This window comes from Eriocheir sinensis, unplaced genomic scaffold (assembly GCF_024679095.1).
Source record: "Eriocheir sinensis breed Jianghai 21 unplaced genomic scaffold, ASM2467909v1 Scaffold788, whole genome shotgun sequence".
Classification (NCBI taxonomy): domain Eukaryota; kingdom Metazoa; phylum Arthropoda; class Malacostraca; order Decapoda; family Varunidae; genus Eriocheir; species Eriocheir sinensis.
The window spans coordinates 30,385-35,217 of record NW_026112151.1 but is presented as its reverse complement, the minus strand read 5'-3'; the positions used below and the strand labels follow the sequence as shown (position 1 = coordinate 35,217).

The 4,833-nt window shown below is 47.2% G+C and overlaps 2 long non-coding RNA genes across 6 annotated transcripts; one reads left to right on the top strand and one right to left on the bottom strand.

Annotated features, from left to right (window-relative positions):
• The first annotated feature begins 379 nt into the window (after positions 1-379).
• On the top strand, positions 380-2,710 carry LOC126994403 (uncharacterized). 5 transcript variants are annotated; one of them, XR_007749109.1, is made up of 3 exons: positions 380-502; positions 828-1,019; positions 1,481-2,710. It is a non-coding gene; the product is annotated as an uncharacterized LOC126994403 (long non-coding RNA). The 5 variants fall into 5 exon arrangements; XR_007749107.1 differs by lacking the exon at positions 380-502 and adding an exon at positions 557-632 and having other exon boundaries at positions 763-1,019; XR_007749111.1 differs by lacking the exon at positions 380-502 and adding an exon at positions 701-827 and having other exon boundaries at positions 958-1,019.
• On the bottom strand, positions 383-1,405 carry LOC126994404 (uncharacterized). The gene is made up of 3 exons (XR_007749112.1): positions 1,312-1,405; positions 724-1,246; positions 383-528 (listed from the first exon to the last, which is right to left on the bottom strand). It is a non-coding gene; the product is annotated as an uncharacterized LOC126994404 (long non-coding RNA).
• Positions 2,711-4,833: the final 2,123 nt, after the last annotated feature.

The window sequence follows — 4,833 nt, the reverse complement described above, 5'->3', positions numbered from 1 at the left end:
TATAATAAAAAAGAAAAATTGGAATGAGAAAGAAAAGGGAAACGGATGCTGCGTCGCGAGCCGTCGCGAGGATTCCTTTGGATGCTTGTGCGCGTTTCCCAGGCCCGTCGGTCTTCCATCCCTGAACCGATAAACGCGGTGACCGGCGCCTTCACAGTAATTATGATTAATTTTATAATCCAGTCTGGTAGTTTTAAGAAGCGAGTTCTTGCATCCTCGCCTCGGCGGGGGTGTGGAGCGCCAGCAAGCCCAAGGTCTCCCTGGCGAGCATGGCAGGAATGGAGGGCTCCAGGCAGGGCTCCTCGGCGTCCCTCCGGGCCCCGACGGAGGTGCCGGAGATCTTCCGGCTACAAACCCGGGCAGGTGGAGCTCGTTAGCCGTGGTAGGCAATCTGCCTAGGAGAGCAAACTCCGAACAACAAACCCGGGCAGGTGGAGGTCGTTAGCCGTGGTAGGCAATTCACCTAGGAGAGCAAACTCTAAACAAACCCGGGCAGGTGGAGGTCGTTAGCCGTGGTAGGCAATTCACCTAGGAGAGCAAACTCTAAACAAACCCTGGCAGGTGGAGGTCGTTAGCCGTGGTAGGCAATTCACCTAGGAGAGCAAACTCTAAACAAACCCGGGCAGGTGGAGGTCGTTAGCCGTGGGAGGCAATTCACCTAGGAGAGCAAACTCTATACAAACCCGGGCAGGTGAGGCTTGTTAGCCGTGGGAGGCAATTCACCTAGGAGAGCAAACTCTAAACAAACCCGGGCAGGTGGAGGTCGTTAGCCGTGGTAGGCAATTCACCTAGGAGAGCAAACTCTAAACAAACCCGGGCAGGTGGAGGTCGTTAGCCGTGGGAGGCAATTCACCTAGGAGAGCAAACTCTAAACAAACCCGGGCAGGTGAGGCTCGTTAGCCGTGGTAGGCAATTCACCTAGGAGAGCAAACTCTAAACAAACCCGGGCAGGTGGAGGTCGTTAGCCGTGGTAGGCAATTCACCTAGGAGAGCAAACTCCGAACAATAAACCCGGGCAGGTGGAGCTCGTCAGCCGTGGGAGGCAATTCACCTAGGAGAGCAAACTCTAAACAAACCCGGGCAGGTGGAGGTCGTTAGCCGTGGTAGGCAATTCACCTAGGAGAGCAAACTCTATACAAACCCGGGCAGGTGGAGGTCGTTAGCCGTGGTAGGCAATTCACCTAGGAGAGCAAACTCTATACAAACCCGGGCAGGTGGAGGTCGTCAGCCGTGGGAGGCAATTCACCTGGGAGAGCAAACTCTAAACAAACCCGGGCAGGTGGAGGTCGTTAGCCGTGGGAGGCAATTCACCTAGGAGAGCAAACTCTAAACAAACCCGGGCAGGTGGAGCTCGTCAGCCGTGGTAGGCAATACACCTAGGAGAGCAAACTCCGAACAAAAAACCCGGGCAGGTGGAGCTCGTCAGCCGTGGTAGGCAATCTGCCTAGGAGAGCAAACTCCGAACAACAAACCCGGGCAGGTGGAGCTCGTCAGCCGTGGTAGGCAATCTGCCTAGGAGAGCAAACTCCGAACAACAAACCCGGGCAGGTGGAGCTCGTCAGCCGTGGTAGGCAATCTGCCTAGGAGAGCAAACTCCGAACAACAAACCCGGGCAGGTGGAGCTCGTCAGCCGTGGTAGGCAATCTGCCTAGGAGAGCAAACTCCGAACAATAAACCCGGGCAGGTGGAGCTCGTCAGCCGTGGTAGGCAGTCTGCCTAGGAGAGCAAACTCTAAATAAACCCGGGCTTGTGGTGCTCGTTATACTGTCGTAGACAATCCACGCGATGGGAACACCAAAGAAAAGGAAAATAAAAAAGAACACCAGAAAAATGGAAAATACAGAAACGAAACATCAAGAAAAGAAACAAAAAGATCATCCACCTTTAGGCCCTAACATCGCCAAAATTATGGGTGGGTCTCTTCTGGGGAGAAAGCGGCTCACCCAGACCAAAGAACATCAACAAAAGGATGATATGAATAAATGAACATAAAAAACACAAAGAAAAACACATCAAGGAAAGAAAAATATAACAAACATCATCCACCTTCCGGCCCTGACTAACATCACCAAAATTATGGGTGGGTCTCTTCTGGGGAGAAAGCGGCTCACCCAGACCAAAGAACATCAACAAGGGATGATATAGAAAAGAACACCCAAAAAATATGGAAAAAGAACAGAAAAAATATCGAAAGAGAAAAGCAACAGAAATAAATGAACAACATCAAGAAAAGAGAAACACAAAGAAACATCATCCACCTTTCGGCCCCAAACAACATCACCAAAATTATGGATGGGTCTCTTCTGGGAGGAAAGCGGCTCATCCAGACCAAGGAACATCAACAAAAGGATGATGGGAAAAAAATAACAACAAAAAACATCAAAAAGAAGTAAAAAGAAAAAGAACAGGAAAACATCGAAAAAGAAAACAAAAGCAATAAAAAGAACGAAAAAAACGACATCAAGAAAATAAAATAAAACAAACATCATCCACCTTTCGGCCCTAACAACATCTCCAAAATTATGGGCGGGTCTCTTCTGGGAGGAAAGCGGCTCACCCAGACCAACGAACATCAACAAAAGGATGATAGGAAAAAAGAACACCAAAAAAGAACATCAAAAAAGAAAACCAACAGCAAGAAAACACAAAGGAAAAAAGAAAGAAAAAGAAAAGAAAAAGAAAACAAATAGAAAAAAAGAAAAGAAAGAAAGAAAAGGAAAAAACAAAATAACAAAATAAAATAAAAATAAATAAATAAAATAATATAAACAAATAAATAAATAAATACAGAATATAGTAAAGTTAACTAACTGACTCTAACTGCTTAGCTAACTATCAAACTATCTGTTTAACTAACCTACCTAACTAACGGTAATACAGCTGTTTGACTACCCATTAACAAACAAACTAACAAACCACTTAACGATCTAACATGGATAGTGAGGTAAGGTGGGATTAGACTTACAGGAGCTGCCTTGTATAGACTAACCGGCCTCTTGCAGACTCCTTACGTTCTTATGTTCTTTTACGTTTAAGAATATGGCCCTTAAACCCCATTCACACCTGTACTAATACCTGACTGGTTGGGTGACTCTTCTACCTCTGCCTGCCTCCCCTCCTGCTACTGTCTCCGCTATCAGCACACAATCTACGCTCCCCCATAAAACCCATACCTAACCTAACCTAACCTTCTGTATACCCCCTTCATACCTGTGCTAATACCTGGCTGGTTGGGTGACTCCTTCTACCTCTGCCTGCCTCCCCTCCTGTTACTCTCTCCGCTATAGGCACAAATCTTCCCTCCCCCATAAAACCCACACCTAACCTAACCTAAGCTTTCTGTATACCCCCATTCACACCTGTACTAATACCTGGCTGGTTGGGTGACTTCTACATCTTCCTGCCTCCTCCTGTTACTGTCTCCGCTATCAGCACACAATCTTCCCTCAACCATAAAACCCACACCTAACCTAACCTAACCTAACCTTACTGTATACCCCTTCATACCTGTGCTAATACATGACTGGCTCACTTCCCTACATTCAACCACTAACCCCCCCCCACACACACACACACAAACACACGCATAAAACTATCAAACCCTCATTTAAAACAATATGTCAAACACTCACAAGAAAAAACACCAGGACGCAACACTGTATAAGGCAAAGATGATGGTGAGAAGAGGGGTGAAGGGGGGGGAGGTCACACGATAACCTACGCATTACCCCTGCGCGCTCCTCCGTCCCCTTGGCCCGTGACCCCGCGCAGGTAACAGCAGACCCCCTCAGCCGGCGACACAGGACCGATTGTGGCACGCAGGTTACCTCAGTTTACCTTTCCCAGACATACCTATTTCACTGACCCACGCGTGAGGAGGAGGAGGAGGATAAAATAGCAAAGGAAAAAGACGACGAGGTAGAGGTCAAGAAAGGGGAGCTAGCGAGAGGGAGGAGGAGGAGGAGGAGGAGGAGGAGGAGGAGGAAGAGAAACCCAACGTGGCGGGTGAGGTAGTGTAGGCTGCGGGGTCAGCTAAGCTCCGCACCATTATCCCCTATTTTCAGGATTAAAAAAAGTCCTTAAATTGGATTTTCAAAGCGTTTCCATGACTGTTGAAGGTTTGTAGAAAAGATATAGGAAGAGATAGTGATGTTTCATAAAGTAGATTATGAGATACTGGCACGGACCTAAAACGAATCTTTACCTCGAAATGTTTAAGAATATGGCCCCTTATGTTCTTACGAGCATAGAGGTTTTGCAGTGACGTCACGAAATAGCGTCGTCTGCACCTTGTGCGTCGTCTGCAGACCCGCTGGTGGTCACCTCCCCAGCAGAGTGAGCAGACGGACCACGTGTGCCCCCTCCCTAAGTCACTACCCGCGGGCAACTGGCAGGACCTTCAGCATGATTTGTGTTAAGTGATTACGCGAGATCGCTTGAGAATGCTGCGAAGCTAAGATACATCGAACAAATCAGTGCTTTTGTGGTTCATGAAGTGTGATTCCAGAAGTGGCTCGGCGAGTGTTAATGCCTTCACCTGGCTGTATTTCGTGTAATAATTCTCTCAAATACGGTGGACGGCCAGTAATCAAAGCTTGGTGTGTCAAAACACATAACTTAAATACTATCCTTGCTTTTATTGGTAACCAGTGGAGCTCTATCAGAACAGGAGAAATTCTCTCTCGTGGTGGAATTCCTTTGATTAATCTCGCTGCTCTATTTAAGACCATCTGTAATTTCCTTAATTGGAGCTTTGGCAGGTTATAGTAGATTGAGTTGCAATAATCCACTCTTGATATGATATTGTTAATCAACAATTTCTTGATAGAATCT